This window comes from Xyrauchen texanus, chromosome 29 (assembly GCF_025860055.1).
Source record: "Xyrauchen texanus isolate HMW12.3.18 chromosome 29, RBS_HiC_50CHRs, whole genome shotgun sequence".
Lineage (NCBI taxonomy): Eukaryota > Metazoa > Chordata > Actinopteri > Cypriniformes > Catostomidae > Xyrauchen > Xyrauchen texanus.
The window spans coordinates 32,871,749-32,893,407 of NC_068304.1; positions in this window are offsets into that span (position 1 = coordinate 32,871,749).

Below are 21,659 nucleotides of genomic sequence, written 5' to 3' on the forward strand. Positions count from 1 at the left end.
GTCAGTGCGCGGCGTCTGCGCGCCTGTACGTGGACGCCGCGCATTGACAGAGACAGGCAGGAACGTCTCGTGCACACTCTTAATAGTGTAACTGTAAGCGCACTGAAAGTTCTACTGAGCAGCCGGTATCACAGTAGTCAGTCATGAAACGCCAGCAACAGGTTTTAATATCTTCATGGATGAAAAAAAAGAAAGGAGATGTGAGTTGGTTGATTCAGTAAATTAGATCAGGTCAGGGTAATTTTTATTTTGTCTACACCTGTTGATACTAACATTGACTGAGCTAACGTTAACATACATTGTTGCTAGGTAACTTCAAACTATTAGCTAAACATTTAATGTTGCCTAGCCCTAGAACATTCTGTGTACCATGAAAACGAGTCCACCTTAAACCGCAGCGTTTTCTGTCAGCAATGTATGACAAGCAGACTCTGGCTGCTAGTTTATTGTTATTCTCAACTCAACTCATTATACTCAGAAATATTTTTTAAAGTCTTAATAATAAATGTTTTTCTAAACTTGAGCTATTGTTGTTCACTTACAATATTTGTTCATTTAAAATGTAAGTTAATTTTAAAAAAATATCTGCCGACATTAGCAATCCGCAAACTACGGAAGCGTATTGCATTCACTTGAGAAAAAAAATGTACTCTGTTTTTCTGAATTAACGACTTAATTATCTCAGAATTACGAGATAATTTTTCATTAAAAAAATATTTTGTTCTGTTTTTCTGAATTAATGAGATCCCTCAAAATCCTGCCAGGAGCTCTATTTTAGCTGGATTGCATGGAAGTAAACATGTCCCGCCTTTCAGGTTTAATCCGGTTTTATTTTACTTTGAGTCGTCTGAGACTTGGATGCGCATGAATTTATAGAGATATATTTTAAACTTGGCCTTCAATACAAAGACATTTCTGTCTATGCCATTTGTAATACTGTCATGGCTGAGACACACTTTGATCTTCCAAAGGACACTAATCAAGCAATAGACTTGTACTTGCATTTAACACTAGAACTACCGGAATTCTAGAACTACTAGAATGGCCATAGCGGTCATTCTGACCGTTCATACTAGACTGGACCAAATGTCATGTCATATTTACATTCGAAACTTCTATTGAGGTTTTAGAATGAAGCTTCTAATGTCTGTCGTCATATTTTATGGCGTCATCACCCTAAAAATGTATTGAATAAAATAGAATGGATTAAATGGAGCCAAGCTGACACGAGATAGTCCTACATAATACTGATCTTTTTTGTAATATATAATAGTGCTAGACTATAAATACATAGGCCTATATATATTATATATTAGCTAGACTGCCCGGAAGGTGCGTGCCTCGCTTTGTGTACAGCAAGTTTTTTCCACCACAGTGAAAATGGTTTTGAAAGTCTAAACGCCAACAAACATGGATTGAGGTAGAATATTTCGTTAGATAAAAACATGTTGTGAATTTTGGAAATTATTACATCTATCCTTTTTCAAAACATGTTGACTTTTGGACTTTACAACGCTCTGGAGTTATTGGAAATTGGAAACAATCCATATGTAGCCGCCACTGGAATCAAAATCCATGAATAATTGAATCTGTTATATTAATAATAAACACCAGGACACGAAATTTTAATTCTAATGAATGTGAAAATGTAATAGTTCATCGACAACCACAGAACTTGCTATTGTAGCTAATTACAGATACAAATTTGATTATTTATATTAAATTATTCTCCTAAAAGGGGGCCCCCTTTTTTGTTCAAGTGAGCCCACTTTTAGGAGAATTCGTTCATAATGATTTTATAGCATATTATTTTCATTATAGTTTTACAGCATGATATTTTTGCTCACAGTAAAACAAATATTGCTTTCTAAATCAGTTTTCCCACAGTTTATCGAATGTTCATATTATTTATTAACCGCTTTGGCCATTTTGGGTTAGGCCTATATGTGTTTCATACATGTCTAAGGTTTTTACTATGCATTGAAATACACATTGGTGATGTTTTTATAAGCTATTGTATTGATTTGTTTTTATTTTACAAAGAGAATAATTTAATATAAATAATCAAATTTGTATCTGTAATTAATATAATAGCAAGTTCTGTGGTTGTCGATGAACTACATTTTCACATTAGCTCCCATAGAGCTCCTGGCAGGATTTTGAGGGATCTCATTAATTCAGAAAAACAGAACAAAATATTTTTTTTAATGAAAAATGATCTCATAATTCTGAGATAATTAAGTCGTTAATTCAGAAAAACAGAGCAAAAACTTTTTTTTCCATGAAAAATTATCTCGTAATTCTGAGATAATTAAGTCGTTAATTCAGAAAAACAGAGTAGATTTCTTTTTCTCAAGTGAATGCAATACGCTTCCGTAGCAAACAGCCGCTGACTGTCCGACGGTAACAAGGTTGCACTGTTTAGGATCCCGCCTCATGAGGAGAAATGAAAACAAATGAGCGCAGCACACAGAAATTATAGTTAGTATATGGAGAGATGGGATTGAATTGATAGATGGAGGACACTAAAAAAATCTCTTTATATTAAAGTTAAATGTTTGTTTTTATGTTTGTGAGATTGTATTTCAATTTTGCATCTTGTGTAACAAATAATCTTGTGTACCTGCGGTTTGGTGGATGTGTCTCTGACTAATGTCAGATTAAACGGTTAGTTTGAAATAAAAGTTTGTTTTGTTAAAAATTTTTGACTTTATAAAATGATTCTCTCAAGTCTTGGCTATTAAACAATAAATAAGGTAAGACATATTTTTCTTATATATAGTTTAGTAGCCTATTATTCTTTTTGGCAAAATTTATCATTATAAACAACTTTATATCCATTTCCTGGATTTTGTATCGCCATAGTCCCTAAATGTATCCTATATGTAAATGGAGGAAATGGGATTCAAATAGAAAAATTTTTTCGATCGAGAACATCATTGTGTCCCCCCCACTTCTCAAACCAAAGTTACACCCTTGGGGACCATCATATAAGGAAAGGGGTGGTGAGAGGAAACAAGCCATATACTGCACACGCTGTAAGTGCACACACACAGAAAATAATTGCCCCGCATGAAATAAGCAATGTAGGAGATGCAATAAGTTAGGACATTTTGTCATTGCATGTAAAACGAAAAATGTCTAAGAGCTGGTAGTGTGTGACACTGAGACTTGTGATGCATTTTTCCTCGGGACTGTAATGAATGAGTCTGCTTCTGAGGACAGGTGGTGTGTTACACTGCCTATACAGGGCAGGTCAGTCAAGTTCACAATTGATACAGATGCTGACATCACCATAATGTCACGCTCTACATATGAGAGCTTACAATAGTGCCCTTCACTGGTCAAAACCAGTATAAACATGAGTCCTGGTGGAAAAGTGAGCTGTATGGGAAAATCCCTAGCAAATACTGAAAGTAAAGGGAACATTTTTGAATTTGTTTTTTTTGTTGTAGATGGGCCATTTGCAAACAATTTACTCAGTCAAAGCACTGCTTGTAAGATGGGCCTAGTACAGAGAGTGGATGAAATCACAGACCACGATGATGCCTATGGAGACATCGTTTTGCTCAAATGTGAATCAGTTAAATTTGAGCTTAAGTCAGATGCCACTCCTTATAGTCTGGCCAGCCTTCGTAGAATTCCCTTTCCTCTGTTGCCTAAGGTAGAACAGGAGCTTAAGTGCATGCATTCCTTAGGGATAATCTCTGAAGTCACTGAACCAATGGAACCAATGCGCCCCAATGGTGCCGGTAGTAAAAAATAATCGTTCTGTCAGGATATGTGTTGACCTCAAACGTTTGAATCAGGCTGTAAAATGTGAGAGCTTTATTCTGCCAACTTTAGAGGATATTGCCTCCAAACTCTCAGGAGCCTGTGTATTATCTGCTTTGGATGCATCCTCAGGGTTTTGGCAAATCCCTTTGGACCCAAGCTGCGTGAAGTTGACCATACTCATAACTCCAGTTTAGGCAAATTCTAGGAATGATCAATTATTTAGGCAAATTTGTGCCAGAGCTTTCCACGGAGCTCCAGCCAGTTACAGCTCTGCTAAAGAAGGATGTGAAAAGGAGTGCCTGGCAGGTGTGTCCCACACAAAGGAAAGAACTGTTGGCATCATGTGCATCATTAAGAATGATATCCAGGGTCTGAGATGCTGCTGGTGAGAAAGCAGAGAAAGCACTGGAACAGTGTGAAATTCCGTGCTGCTTAAAATGCTCCACCATCATTCCGGTTCCCAAAATCACAGGACTTAATGACTACAGACCTGTTGCTCTCATATCTGTGTCCATGAATACTTTTGAGAGACCGGCTTGGGCATACTTGAAGGACATCATTGGACCCCTGCTGGACTGAGCTTTCTGACAGATAGGTAGCAGCTAGTGAGACTGGGGAAATTCACGTCCGGGATCCTCACCATTAGCACTGGCACTCCTCAGGGATGCGTTCCCTCTCCAATACTCTTCTCCTTGTACACAAATGACTGCACTGCAAAAGATCCCACAGTCAAGCTCCAGAAGTTTGCAGATGACACCACGATCATCAGGCACATCTGCGAAGGTGACGAGTCTGCATGCAGATGGGAGGTTGATCAGCTGGCTCTCTGGTGCGGTCACAACAACCTTGAGCTGAACACGCTCAAAACAGTGGAGATGATAGTGGACTTCAGGAGAAATCCCCCACACAAAATTGTATGCAACCTAATCAAGTCCCCGAAAGTTATCAACTAGAACTGAATTGAATTAAAGAAAGGAAACTATGGCTTTGGCAAGACAATGTTTCAGATGTATAGTTTGGAATGGCATACTACCCATTATACTCTTACTGCTTCTGCCATATCTGTATATGGCAAAAATAGTAATAATAGTATGGTAGTATATGCCATTCCGAACTCTGCCAAAGATTAATGTAAGTGCACATGAAATGCATTTAACATGAATGTATGCAATGTGAATCATAAGGAACTCTCGTGTAGCCTAAATTTTGGTTATTTGGCTGGAAACTGAAAAGATGTGCACAGAAAAGCAATAAAATGATGGACATCAGTTCTGAACTACTTATAGGCCTGTCCAAATATGAATTATCCGGTAAGAGTTCTAGTCACTTTGTACTTGTAGACTTACTGCCATGCAACATGCAATTTGTGACTGGAGGGGATTTGATCCAGCCTTTAGAGAAAGGAAAATGAGGAGTAGGATGAAGAAAGAGAAAGGGAATCACTTATTACCCACTCTCACTATCTCCAGTGTTAACCATATTTTTAATTATTTACAGTATTTAGGCCTATTTATTTAAGGTTTAAAATGCAGGGTTACATTACTCATGAATGTCTTATTAATAAATCTGTTCAATATGATCCTTTTATCTTTATATTGTTATTATAATAATGCATTTCAAAGAAGGCAAATGTAACCTTACACCTTCTGGGTCTTTTAAATTTAGAACTCTTGTTGCACCCACAGACTGCAGAGACTGCATATTGATTTCACACTTTTTTATCAGTTTGAATTGAATTAGAATGAAGTTGTTTAAACAAAAAAAGTCAAATTTACTTTAAAAGACATTAAGGTAATTTAACACGCTACACTGATTTTAAGTTCATTGTGTAAATCTTAAAATAAATGAATGATTATGATTGTAAACTATATTTTTATCATAATAATATAATCATATTAATTACACATACATTGCTTGTATTAATAATATAAGACAAACATGGTTAAGCTCTGTTGTCCTGGTTAATTGTTCGTTTTTCTTTGTGTTGCTTCCCTCTTAAAACTTTAGTGTTTTAACACTGTGCCATCCAACCCCACAACCAGCACATGTACACAGGGGCATAACTCAGTGACTGTTCTAGCTTACTTGGTACCCTAGGTGAGATCCGGCATGGCACCCCCTTAATATCAACAACAACAACATGAGAAACAGATCAACATTAAAGTCCTTTTTATACTCCACTTTCACATCGGAAAGTCACATTTGATGCCAGTTTAGTTTCACTTTCATGTCTGAAAGTGTAAGAGGAGATTTACAGTAACAAATTATTTAAATATTGATCTGTTTCTCACCCACACCTATCATGTCGCTTCTGATGACTATATTTAACCATTGGAGTTTTCTGTATTACTTTTATACTGCATTAATGTGCTTTTTGGAGATTCAAAGTTCTGGCCAACATTCACATGCATTTTATGGACCTAAATAGCTGAAATATTCTTCTAAAAATATTTAGGTACAGGTACCCTGTTGTGCTGCCTCAGAGAGCATTGACACCCAAGGGGGCTGCCTATAATGCCTATGGCAGGATCCGTTACTGGCATAACTAGAGGGAGGACTGGGTGGGCAGCGCCCTTGGGCCTGGGGTGAGATGGGGCATGCAACAGTCGACCAAAAAAAAACTAAAAAATGACCCTGGGCCCGAAGGGTGATGAAAAATGACCAAGGTCCCTCAAGGAGGGGGCACGACAGTTTCTTTGCACTGGGGCCCGCAAAGTTACGCCACTGCATGCACAACATATATTTTATTTATAATTAATTAACAAACACCAAAACATATTTGTTGACACTGAATGCATTTGTTTTTTTTCCCCTTAAAACTTAAAACTTTAATTTGCACTTAATTGGGTTATCTTTAAGTTTGTTCCACCAGAATTGTTCAACAATGCATAAAATGTGTGCAAACCAACCTTGGTATCCCCTAGGGGCTTTGTGCTTGATAGTTCAAGAAAATACAATGAAAAGTGCACAACTTCATATTTGTTAAGATATGCTGAATTTTCAAACACTTGCTCTTGCTATAGCCCAGACTATAATCAAAGATATGCCTGCTGTCTAGAAGGGTTGGGAATCATAAGGAATATTATGATTCCGATTCCTCTTAACAATTCCGGTCCCTTAACGATTCCAGTAATTCTTTCAGTACATTTAAAAAAATAAAAAATATTTGGAAATGAGAAATGCAATTATTAGTGCATTTACCACACTCTGCTGTCTGTTACCAAATAATGAGATAATTTCAGATTTCTACAGAGTAGATATATCAAATCAGAAATACATTTAATACAGTTCTTATAAAACTTTTTAGAGACATAAATACAATCCAATAATAGATCCTAACTACATTTTAAATAAACAAATCTAAACCATCAAGAAATGTGATGGCATATTTCATTAATTCCTTTATTATTTTATAAAATCCACTTATTTCAACAAAACTCGTGTATCTTTAATTCTTCATTATCATATGAACAACTTGTCATTAACTGTCCTGCTTGATTTAATAGAGACACAGGTCATAATTAAATAAACAGTAACTTTTGAGACTTCAACAATTTCGAGTTAGACATTCATAACTTGCACATAAGTATAAGATTATTTGTATAGTGCTGTATGTTATGTACTGAAGATTCAAAAGGACTGGCTCGTTAGAATCGTTCTTTTAGGATCAGACTATACCGGAATCACTGTATGTTTTGCACTGTAGATTCAAAAGAACCGGCTCCTTAGAATAATTATTTCTGGAATCGAACTATACTGGAAGCAGTAGAGTCAAAAGAGCCGGCACTGATTGAGCTGTGTGTGTTTTATGCTGTAGAGTTAGTAGAGGGCAGTGCTGCTGCAGGGATGTACTGCTGAAAACACTGTCAGAGTGTTTCAGGAAAATTGCATGCTGGAGAACCGTTAATGGAACCAACACAAAAATCATACAATTCCAGATTTTTTTAAAGAATGGAACTGGTTCTGGACAAGAACTGGTTCTCAGTTCCCAACACTACTGTTTAGTGTAGTGTATTGTTTGTGCCCTTTGGTATTTGAGTAAAATGTTTACTTTTTGATCTGTATGATTCAAGATCCATGCAAACACCTAAGAAGCAGACAATATCTTACCTACATTTACCTACACTAGGATTGAGCTTTTCACTGAAATGTAATGCACTAGCAATGTCCAGTTCATTCTTTTTAGTGCATGAGTTGGACTAGTTCACCAATTTGGACTGAATCATTTGAAAAAGTTCACATCTCGATTCAACTCTGATCCACAAGTTAGTCTATCTTAACCTGTCTCTCAGACGTGTCTGACAGTACGAATCAAAATAAGACGAACTGAGAATCGCGTCTTTCGGTTGTGTCCGACATAGTGAGATCCGATGAGCAGCTGTCACTGAGCATGTGTGTGATTAAGGGGTGAAATATTTCAGCTGTATTTTGCTGAACAACAGAGAGTGTAACAAATAAAACATACTGGAAATATGTTTATGACTTGATTGTATTACTATTTTATCAACGTTTGAAGATGATCCAGTCTACAGCTCTCGAGTCAACGGTACATTGAGTCGTTCATAGAAGTTCTCAAGTCAACAGTACACTGATCCAAGGACAGCAGCTCTTGAGTCAACAGTACATTGAGTCGATCGCAGCAGTTCTCAAGTCAAAAGTACACTGATCCGAGGACAGCAGCTCTTGAGTCAACAGTACATTGAGTCGATCACAGCAGTTCTCGAGTCAACAGTACACTGATCCGAGGACAGCAGCCCTCGCATCAGCAGTACATTGAGTCGATCACAGCAGTTTGCGAGTCACCAGTACACTGAACTGAGAATCGCCTCTTTCGGAGATAATACTGAGAACTGCTAATCAGTGAGCAGATGAGGACTTGAATGAGGGGGCGAAACGTTTCAGTCGAGAGATGTAAACAAATTTGACTATTGATTATTGTGCATGCAGATTATATCTGAAGTTGTGATAAGCTGGATCATGGTTTCTGTACTAAAGAGTTGATTAAGTTTAATGTAATTTAATATAATATAATTCAGTGTCAATACTGGGTACTTTAGGTGTAGGATGAACTTTAATGTAGGATGTAAGATCAATGAAAGAAACACTAATGACAATAAACACCATTATTATTATAACAATTAAATTAAATGTTATAATCAGAAATATGCCCTTACATATGGCTTTATTGAATGTGTCCGTGCGTGTTCAGTGGTCACAAGTTCCATCGTTACCAATATACAGGTAGATCAATGATTTTGTGTTTCCCGAACTGTAGTTCCAACAAACATTCGCAAACTGCATCTCAAAGTTGTGTAGTTGGAACTTCAGCTCTACACCTGTGGTTAGAAGCATAGTTCCTTGTTAGTTTGTGGTGTCGACATCATTGATTGCACCGCAGTTGGGGTGCGTTCTATTCACAAGTTTTGTCAGTCAGATGAAATCAACTAAACTGTATGAAAAGAAAAATGAAAAAGTAACCAAACATTTTCTGAATTAAATGTTCTCTGACTTCTGCTCCTGCAGTATGCATTCTGCCTGGATGTGGGTAGTAGCAGCAGCATCTTCGTCATCATCAGCATCAACACGACCCTCTGTTCCTCCTCAGGAAGTTGATCAAATTTCCATGACTGCAGTGTTGTGCCTGGAGATTTTGATGCGTTTTGGGGAGAGTCAGTGTTGTGTCCATAAGCTGTAACAGAAAAGTTGTTACTGCTTTCACAGCCTTGCTGACCTAAGACTTGCTGAGCCACAGGCCATCACCAACCACCTCCATAAATCTTCTCACAGCACAATAATGCAATGCAGCCAAGAACTGCACTGCTGGTCTTACGGCATAGTTTCTTCTTGTGGCCCTCTGAAGGTGTAGTTTCACAACCTGCAGCAATTCAAGGATCTTGGTTCTTGGAATCCGGAATTTTCTTATGATTTCGTCATCAGATAGAGAGTCATGTGGGGAGAAATGTGTCCTTATGTAGGCATTTATATATGCTACCTGACTTCTGTGTCACATTCTGTGCTAAATCTGTAGGATTCATTGTAAAGCCGCCATTGTTGGGCATTTGGTACACACATAGATACTGTATTTATTAGGAGAGTCATTAATACACCTGCTACTGTGATGCACCTGAGGAATGGATAGAAACACCTTATTGGCTGATAATCATCTAAATTAACTAGCTAAATGTGAGTGTTTCATCAATGATTTGTGACTGTAATAGGGCACAGCTTAATTTTATTATCAAATTATTCATGGGTTTGTGGTTTTAAAATAGGCTGCTTTCATGCTGTTTTTTGTTTCATAGTTATCATGCTGTGGCTTGGGAAAAATGAGAAGGACTCTCTTTAGTACTGTCTGAGGATTTAAATAAAGGATGTGTTTTGTGTCATGTTTGGCTTATATTTTCATGGCTATTATCTTGTGTATTGAGAAATCTATACACAGCCAGTTTTAGTTATTTGACTGTTGTTGTGTATGTGATGATGGGTTGTCACCACTGCAAAACAAAATTGGTTTGTATTTCATTCCATACATAGGATTCTTAATCACACTTACAATATATAATTTATTATTGCCATTATTTGGTAGTTGATAATAAAGTAATGACATTGCATGACATGATTCACACAGTAATTGCTACTGTGCTACTGTGATGCACCAAGTCACAAGTATCACCTATTAAGTGCTCATTTCTGAATGTTAAACTACTGGATGAATTCCCAGTGTATTAGAAAAGCACTACTCAAAACACATGTTAAAAAATGACAGAGTAGATTTGGTCATTAAATGGGATATTATATGTTGTATATAAATTCAGATTGTGAATGGTTTTAGCTTCTCTGTCACTGAAATCAAGTAGAAAATCGTATGTTTGCTGCAATGCAGCACCACACAGCTTCACCAGAGCCCCATTTGCCAGACCCAGACTGTATCTTTCACTCCATAGATATTTAATTCTAAATCTTTCATTGTGTTAAGAATAAAAGTGGCGTTCTTATTGGTTTTTGAAAAGTGTGCATATGTATGTGCTCAAGTGCGGTAAAGTGAGGTAAGAGGGAAACTCCACTATTGCAGCCCAATGCAGTGAGAAACAAACATACCAGCAACAGAGGGGCATGTCAAAATAAAGCGAAACAACAGAGAATAGAAAATAACAGAAGCAGTCCTCAGATGCCATGTTCGCCATTTACAGTAACATTGCTGTGGAGCTGCTTACTGACTGAATCGCTTGTATACTGTAGTAAAGACCAAATAAACGTAAATGTCTATTTCGTGTCTCAAGCTATTTTTTTCCACAATAAAGAAAGCCTTTATGTAAGTGTCCATGTAAATGAGCTAAAACAGTTGTGACTAGCTAGTTAGTTTCTCTAACTATGGTGGTTCAGCAGTGAGTTACGTCAATGTACGAGAAACGCACTCCAGTCTGAGAACACAAAAATATACTTCTGTTGAATGTCTGTTGAGGTGTATTCCACAAAACTTAAAAAAAGAGTGAGAGTGAGTGAGGGAGAACAAATGGTACTAGAAAAGGCAGATGCTCTCTATATTTCCTTAATCCTGAGGCACACTCCGTGCTGAAACATTGAAGACAGAGTCACAGGATGGGGCTGGCCAGTGGTGCAGGCTCAGAAGTGCACTACAGAGGCAGCACATCTCAGGGGAGAGTTAAATCTTAGTCATGACTTGGATGAGAACCGCAGGGAAACGCTAAAGCTAATTATTCCCTCAACGACCTCATAACACATCCCTTAAATGCACTAAAATGAAAAGTGTTGACATTGTACTCATACAAGTGCCCGTGGTAGCCTTTGGCGAGGCAAAATTAGGTTTAGTGTTTTCATTAAAGTCTGTAATTAATTGAAGTGTCAGGACCTGTCTTGTTGCAATATGTCAGCATGCTACAAATTAGCATACTGCGTTCTGTAGTAAGTAAGAAATGAGCTTTGTTTTAATCTTATTTTATTTCTAATGACAATAAAGCATTCTAGATATCCTGATGTGAAACTGATTGTTGACGTTGTAGTGAAACTAAATATGTGACATACAATTCTAATCTTTTAAATTAAAGCCAGATTCCCATGTTGACATCTCCCATTGGAATGCATGTTGATTTGAGTTCTACTTGGTGAGTCGTCAACATCAGAATCTGGCATTTAGTTAATAGATTATCAGTGTGAGAGCTGTTGAACATATTCCTACTTAGTTTATAAGACGTTTAATTCACCGCAAGTGATGACCGTGACTGAGGACAGAATAGTTCTAGTTTCTTTATATTAAGGGGGCACTTAAGTGTATTGAATTTAATTAAAATGTGTCCAAGGCAGCCCTAGGCTGACTGAAATGTCAACTGTTACACTTAACATGATTAAGACATGCACTCCGGCAACCGTTTCTCTATCATATTAGAGCTTTTATAGCTGGCCAGCTCTATTTTAGTGGAGCAGAGGAACGTGACATGGGGGTTTATTGCTTTGAGCGAGATTGGATGGGTGAAACTTTAAAGAACCAAAGCAAAGCGGTGGAGATTCCCAAATCTAGGCCACTTGCTCCAGATTGTGACATCACTCACTGCAATTCGCTCGCCACATTCACTCTCTTTGTTAACCTAGGGGAACAACACCAGTATCGCCACAATTATTTGCTAGTGGCTGCAACCTCTGTCCTAGTTTCCCCCCTCCTCCACTATCCCCCCTTCCCTCCAGCACATTTTTTTTTCAACTCATTATATTCATAATTCATGTGGAATGAAGTGATGCAAGATCATTAAATGCACTTGAATATTTTTGGTAAGAAACCTAAATCACATCGGCCACTGGCACTCTCAGCCTGGTTGAATGGCTGTGTCCTGTTAGCTGAGAATGGGCAGTAATGACTTATGTCTTCATGAAAGATGTGTTCCATGCTTATGCCTTGCATCCTCCCATGCCTCTCTGCCTGCTCCGCTTGGGAGAGATTGCATTTTAAATGCCCCTAAGGTGCCACATCAGGCACAAAGATCAATCTTGCTTAATGCAATGGGTAGGAAATGCATCTATCCTCTGGATAGTAAGTGAATGCATGTAATTATTGATGGATCTGCAGAGTGCATGGACATGCATATACATGTAAGGGATATTAAGACCAGAATCATTGCCCGAATGTGGCACATGACACAAACTATGCAGATGTCTGATATGAGGCCTCAATTGAAACAGACATCGGGACCATCGTAGCTGTGAAATGGCTGCCAGACCGATATGAGATGTCTTAAAGATAAAAAGAAAATACAGCAAAATCCTATCAGTGTGCTGACTGAAACACTAATGTCATGTTCTGTTTGCCATGTGTGGGGGTTTCAGAGGGCCTAAGCATCATGTCATTAAGATGGATTGAAGGAATGTATTATTTTATGTTAACCAGTGCAGAGTTAGCAGTAATAGGCTAAATGTCTTATGCTCCAACTTTTATTCAGTCCCAATGGACATGGTTTTGAATTTAACAGGGTGAATGGCATTTACAACTGATCTGGTTAATAATTGTAGTCATTAACAAACTTTTCAATTGTTAGCAGATCAGTAGTTCATGTTTATGTGGTTCATGAGTCCAAAAGTATGAGACCACGAATGAAAATGGTTCAATTTAGAATTTTTGTAATTGAATATGCTTTTAAAAACAAATGTATACAAATTATATCATCAGCATAACAATTTGTGTGAAAAGCTTAATTTATTTGATAATATTTGGTATGTCCCCTCTTTTGCATTTAAGACAGCATGCACTTGAGCTGGCATAAAAAAACTAAAAAAAAAACTGATGATGTTATCCAGCTTGATTTGACAATGTCCCAAAGGCAACCTATGTGTGCTTCAATGGAACCAAAGAAAGCTGACCTTTTATTCAAGAGAGTAACATTGTCAGTGTCACAAATGTAGGCAACTTATATTTGATTAGTGACCTAGAAATACTGAAAATCATCAATATCATAATATTTCCTTTCCTGTTTATTTCCAAGATTAAATAATACAAAAAAAAGTAATAAGAAAACAGAAAAAAGAAAAATCAGACTTTCGGGACCTTTTGTATATAGAAAATGTATGAATCAAAATTTTAGGACATTTCTTACAGATTTACTGTACAAAAATGAATAATCTTTACATTACAGTACATGATGGGTAGCACTTTACAAAAAGGTTGTATTTGTTGAGATGATTTGACTACAGTAGTTGAATGAACAATGAACAATTTTTTTTTCAGCACTTATTAATCTTGGTTATGTTAATTCCAGCATATGCTAAAATTATTTAATGCATTATGAACTAACATAAACTAACTATTTCTATAAACATTAATCAAGTTTAATAAATGCTTTAACAATTTTGTTCATTGTTAGTTCTTATGCTTAATGCATTTACAAATGCTAAATAAAACCTTATTGTAAAGTGTTACCATATAATGTAATAATGTTTGTTAATGTTATTTATGAAACTATATAAAGTGTTAAACCACTGATCGTAAAGGACCATTCCGCTGTAAAACAATTGTAATCATTTGTATCCCTGGAAAGCTAAATGACAATTGTTATGACCCTGGCCTTCCTCTCTTTGTCCTACAGTTTGCATGTATGTGTATGTATCTTATTTGCGGCAGAGGTGGGTGGTAACACGCTACATTTAATCCGTTACATTTACTTGAGTAATTGTTTGGAAACAAATTTACTTTAAGAGTAGGTTTAAAAGTGGGTACTTTTTACTCTCAATCAAGTAAATTTCTAATGGAAAAAAAAATACTTGTACTTTTTACAATGGGTGGTGATCCTGTCATTACAATACTGGGTTTAATTTTAATTAATGCATCATTTATTGAGAGATTATTAAATAGGACTTTTACGACAGCGGAAGCTGCGTGCACTGTCACAGACTGTCACTCAAGCCAAGTCCATCACTGCTGCAGCATCATGCTCTTCAAATAAAGTGAAACACTTCCTTCGCTCCGCACAGTGAAAAAAATATAGTTGTATCATGCAATGCCTTCATTATCACCAAGACAAGCATATATATCAAGATTAAAATTGCAGCTTCAACTTAAGGAAGCACGCTGAGGTAAGTTGTGGCTCTACATATAACGCTGCATGGCTTTTCTGTGTCATGGTGATGGTCATTTTCCATTTTCAGGGTGATTCTGTAATTCAGTTTTTAAGTGTACATTTTTAAATCAGTGGAGCAATATATCAGTGCGCTTTGTCCCACGTCCCATGTCATGGGGAGTATTTACGCATTTATCCCGTACTGGATACTGGAAACTATCGCAGCTACTTCAGGCTGATTAACTGTATAATTCCATGTAAACATCCAAGTGTAAATGCCTTTGGCTCTGCCGTTTGGGTGACAACTTGACAACTGGAGCACGAAGGGACAGCATTTCCACGCATGCACAACGAGGTGCGCGGGGCCCGTGTGAGAGATATGCGGGCGCGAGGTGAAGAGAGTGGCTGCAATCATTCACTCATTCACTATTTCCTATATAGTGAATGGTAGTGAGTGCACTATATCTCAGCAGTGATTGAATGAAGTGAGTGAGTGAATTCGGACGCTGACGTATACATCGAGCGTCAGAGCTCTGGGGCTGTTGCAGAAACAATGTCACACATTAACTTTTAAAATACTTGGGCCTTACTTGTTGTTCTTATTAAATAATACATTAATACAATACATCTTCATTCTGTTTGTAGTTTTTTTTATATATTTTAATATAAAGAGTAAACACATTTTTATCAAATGTACATATTTGTATTTATTTGTTAAACTTTAGTGTCTTTAAACTCCAAAACAAGCTGGGTAGCATTTCTGGGAGCATAGTGCCCTCATCTGACCATAAACAGCACCAAAGTAATCATAACCTACATGTTTTAACTGAATATTTAAATCATCCACAGAATTATCATTTTCACTGTGTGCAGTCTCCTGCGTTAAAATAATATCACCTAATATCAGTAAATAAATAATTATTCAGCCTAATGACTGTATACATATAAAGAGTACATTTTATAATGTATCTGTATGTTTTGCCTCTATATATGTTATTATGTTATTTTAATCAAGTACTGATTTGTCAAAAAGTAATTTAATACATTCATCATGAAATAAAACATTACTGGACTGAAGGAAGACGTAAACTGGCATCTCTTTCTCTCTCCTGCTCGCACTCCCTCTCCCAGCTCATACATCTTCCCCACGGTGGATTATGGGCAATTAATAGGGTGGCCAGACGTCCTGCGGGCCACCTCCTCCTTTTCTGTCCTTTTAACTGTTACAGTCCCGTATTTCCCATCTCCTAAAATTTCTCTATCGCCTAAGCAGCTTTCTCAGTAACTTCAGAATTCTAATTAAAGGTATCCAAGAATACATCTTGTAAAACCAATAAAATCACACTGTGTTATTGAAGTACATGATTGGATTAAACTATCCATCAAAGCAAGGGGTGTTGATCGCTGTCCTTTTGCTGCATATCGTGGCACCGTTTTGTGGTCCGTTCTGCATAATGCGGCACCTCATTTTAGCTTATCGCGGCCGACCCACAGGCACACTTGGTTCTCCCAATGGCCTGTCCGCCCCTGATTGGCCCCAAAGTGCGTCAGCCCACCGGGAAAATGCCCAGAATGACAGATTACCAATACAGCCCTGATGAGGATCTTCAAAAAGAGTTTAAATATCTAAAAAAGGAGTCATAGCCAGAGCCTAGTAAAATGTGAGAGATTTGTGGTGCTCGCTTTGCCACCCATGGAGGCCGTATCAACAAAGCATGGATGCTGCTAAAAGTAAGTGTGCCACAACAAGTGTTATCGCTTTTTTTGAGAAGCAAAGTTCCAAGACTTTTTGCTTATCTTTCTGTTGTGCATGGCCATAGTATTCAGTCTGCTGACTGCACTCCAAAATTGATCAAGAAATTGTATGATCTGAAATTTTCATCTGTCCGCAACAAATTTAAAGCTGCCATGTGTAATGTACTTGCTTTTGTGCAGCTGGACTATCAGAAATTTCTGCAGCATGGCAATACATGTTTCCTCTCTCTTGGTCTAGCTCTTGAAAGAATACTACACATTTTCAATGGTCTGCTTGCAGGAAGCAGGAATCTGGTCACCCTAGAAATTAAACGTCATTGAATCAAATGTACATTCGAAATTGAGTGAAGTGCATTGTGGGTAAGAGTGAGTGAACAAATGTACGGAACGAGTGGTAGTGCCCTACTACCACTCGTTAGAATAGTGCCCTATATAGTGGATAGGGGGCCGTTTCAGACACAGCTAGTGTTCCGCGACCAGGGTTGATGCCCTACACAGGCTGTGTACTCTGTGTTTATTACATTCATAAATAAATATAAAATTGCAGGATTGGAGTAAACTGGCATCTTTCCCTCTCCTGCTCGCACTCCCTCTCCCAGCTCATACGTCTTCAACACGGTAGATTATGGGCAATTAATAGGGTGGCCAGACGTCCCATTTTAATGATTCACGGCCAGCGCTGAATTAGCTGATCAGCGGGAGAGCGAGATAAAGGGTACAAAATTACAAATATTGATCTGTTTCTCACCCACACCTATCATATCACTTCTGAAGATATGGATTTAACTACTATTTTTGGAGCATAAACATTTTGGCACCCATTCACTTGCATCGTATGGACCTACAGAGCTGAAATATTCTTCTAAAAATCATAATTTGTGTTCTGCAGAAGAAAGGAAGTCATACATATCTAGGATGGTATGAGGGTGAGTAAATTTTGAGAAGATTTTCATTTTTGAGTGAACTATCCTTTAAAGTGATAGCTCAACCATAATTTAATATTCTGTCATCATTTCCCAACCCTAATATTATGACGTGTGACCTTCTGTATTCTGTGGAACACAAAAGATGATAGACAGAATGTTAGGAACTGACAGTCTCGGTCACCAATCACTTTCAAAATATGGGGGGGGAAAAACACATTCACTGAAAGTAAATGGTGACCAAGGCTAATATTTTGTTTAATATCTACTTATTGTTTTGCATGGAAGAAAGAAGGTCATACAGTTTTGGAACAACATGATGGTGATTGATGGTGATTATTAATTCATAATAATAATAATAATAATAATAATAATAGTTCTGTAATACATGTTAAATGTTTATTATGTAATGGAATATAGCGAAGTTAACATCCACTATGTAATTTGTGAAAGTAACAAGTTACTCACTACTTGAGTACTCTTTTAATTGGATATTTTCTTACTCTTACTCAAGTAATTATTTATGTTAGTACTTTTACTTCTACTTTAGTAATAATTTTTTTAAGTAATTGTACTTTTACTTGAGTACAGGTTTGACTACTCTACCCACCTCTGTTTGCGAGTTACCAGCTGTAACAATTCCACTTTAAGCATGTATCAGCAATGGAAATGTAACTAGGAGACTGATACAACATTTACTTAAAACATATCTTTTAAGTGAGATTGTATTTGCCTTCCAACCAAAACATAAACATAAAAATTAAAATTTAGTATAGCTTCATTTCCGGACTGTTACATATGCTAAAGTCTGACTCATTGAATGGTGTGAAACTTCCCACACATTGTTGATTTCCCCTGTTGAATTTAACACTTGTTAGCAATGCAGTAGGATAAAATTCTGCTTAGACCGGAGGCACAATTACTGTCAAACTGGCCACACTAGTAATAGTTGCATCATGTTCACAATTTTTAGTTACCACATTGCTATTGCTGGCAAGCATCCTTCACAAAACACACACAGACATTGCAGTATGCTGGCCAATGGCATCTCCACACCACATCAGTCTCCACTAACTCTCCCACGCTAAGTCTCAGAAGGGGTTTAATTACTTCATTGAGACTGAATCATTTTAGTCTTGCTGGGAGAGAGTATCAGGCCTGCACATCATGAATCCTAGAGTTAGAAACTTTTAAAACTCACTACATTATCCTTAATTCACCCACAGTCAGGATTCCAACTCACTCAGACTCTTTGAGTCTTCTGTCTCTCTCATATTGTTATCCAGCTCCTGTGAGATGATAGCTGAAGCCAGAGGAACCAGACTCAAGATGCTTTATGGAATGAGAGTCTGATTGTTTATTAGCTGATTAGCTGCTTGCCTAGAGCAGTAATTAACAGAGGGACAATAAGATTGGCCCTATCTCATCTCCAATCTCAAAGCATCTGCCAGATCCCCATACACTCCGTCGATGCATTTTACACTTCAACAGCTTTAAAGGAGATAATGAGTCCTATCAAACCTCATACATGATCTCTCTCCTATAAACTCAGCCACAGACAACATGCCACAGACTGCATACAATCCATTCACTGGCCGTCTGATGCGTAGTGCACAAACAAACTTCTGTGAAAATATTTGTGATAATTGCAAACACCAATCAGACTGCCTGACTGCAACACAATTTCCATGAGGAAATGTTTTTAACAGTCTGACCGCAAAAAATAAATAATTGCATAGATATTATAAGTGCTTATATGGAAGAACTAATGACTGCATTTTACCATATGTGTGGCTTCAAATATTTTAAGGATAATCAGTTATGTTTGATGCACTTAGTAGCAAGTAAACAAGATATCCATAAGAAGAACTGTATTCTCTGCTTGAGTTATGGTTGTGAAATTATCAGTGTATCACTTCTAGAAAGAGTATTCTGATCACATTTCCACTATTTTCTTCTGCACAATCAAAGACAAACTATCAAAGAGACTACCATTTTTTTTTTTTCATAAAAGTGTATTTTTGTTGTATTGTCTGTTTCAGATTGACCTGCCCTAAACACATACAAATAAAATGTTTTTTGGCTGTTCTTGGCTGCAATATGGATTAGACTTCATGCCACAAGTCAAAAGTCTATGCAAGACTCTTTCTCTCATAACACCATGCGACTAGCAACATGATCACACATGAAATCGTCACGTTGCTTCTGAATAGTCATGTATCCAGAAATCGACTCCTGTTAAATTACTAACAAGCAATATCTTCTGTCAAACATTTTTGTATCAATTCTCAACTCAAGCATACTAAACATGTATGCATGCATTCTCCGAGACATGGGTTGTGGTCACATGGAAGTGAGGAAGTAATTGTAATTTCACATAATTAATGGAGAGCAAGTCTGAGGTTGCATTTTTGCTTTCAAATTTCATTTTTACTCCACTGAGAGTTAGGTTTAGAGTTTGGGTTAAAAACAACTCCCTTGTGGCGCCACCCTGTGGACATTCCACCTGGAAAATGGTCTGAAAAATCTTTCAACTAAGGTCATTTGAATATCGTTATTCACAGTGTGATCAGTCTGCCTATAGAAGGGAACAATAGGAATTGTTCTTATGTCAAGTGAATAAGATAATATAGGTATATGTTTCATCCAAGAAGTCGAAAAGACAGTTTAGCCAAAGCATTGATCCTCCCTTAGAATTTAATAAGAGTAGCAATGGCTGTGTGGTTAATAAAATTGACAAACGTCATCCATCAGAGAAAATTTTCACCACATTGAATTGAATCTCTTGGAATTAGCATGAATATGACCCAAATAATCACTGAATATATTAATTCAATTTGTTTGCCTAAAGAGGCATTGGAGCTGGTCTGGTGTCTGGCTATGATTAAATTATACTGGAGACAGAAAGAATTGGGAATCAATAAGTGCCTGAGACAAAAAAAAAATATGTCCCTAATATCCTAGACTTAAAGACATCTAGAGTAATACTCAGACAGGGGTCTTAGAGGTCAGGAAGGATTATTGGTCCACCAAACTCAGCATCGATAACAGGACTTACACTGTAAGTGGTAACTACAGTTACAGTTAAATGGCTATTTCTATCTGTTCTAACCCTTAACATTTGTTTTGTCAGTGAAAACTAATGTGTCAGGTTGAATGTTAAAATATTAAATATCATTTTTGGCTTTAATCAAACCAGTTGTTTCCAGATGAAGCATTTATATATATACGTGGAACTTTGGCTCGGCGGCCACAACGTGGTACTCCAGCTCGTCTGCCATGCCGTGGGACTCCGGCTCGTTGGCCACAACGTGGGACTCCGGCTCGGCTTCCACCTCCCCCACAGTGAAAGTAGAACCAGTGATCTGCAGGGCAAGATCGATATACTGAGCAAGGCTGAGGGAACAGGCATCGAAGTGGAGATTGGCTCACACAATCAAAAATGGAAAATGTCTTTGAGGGTGACCTCATTAAAGTCCACCCGGCAGGCGAAGATGCCAAACTGCTGGGTTATTATGGGCAGTCAAGTATTTCTGTAATGTCGCTGCTGGTAATGATGAAGACGATGGAATGATGAACCCAAGTGCAGTTTTATTTACAGATGTGCAATCCAAAAACCCTAACTATAAACCAGAATATAAACATGACTCAACTTGACAAGATAAAAACTAGACTTGACATAAACTTGAGACTTGATATAAAAATAACATGACTAGACTTGACTTGACTTGACATGACATGACTTGAACAAAAAACAAAGATACATACACATTCAATACTTGACAAAGGACATTGGCAGGACAATGGAAAACATGATGGTTTAAATACATGGACATGGGAGAACATAAACCAATGAAAAAACAGACCTCTAAACAAGAGAATCAACCAATAAACCAATGAAAACAAGACACAAGAACAAGGAGGGAAAACAGTACATCACATTACCAGGAAACATGAACTAAACATTTCCAAATAAAATACATGATATGCATGAACACACACATTAAACATTACAAAATTAAGTTGTTTGTCCTGGATCTATATCTTTTGTTGTACCTGGAACAATATTCATGCCAGACCAACATAGTCCTAACCCCAACCTTAACTCTAACCATTAAATACCCTTAAATGTTGATAGGTTTGT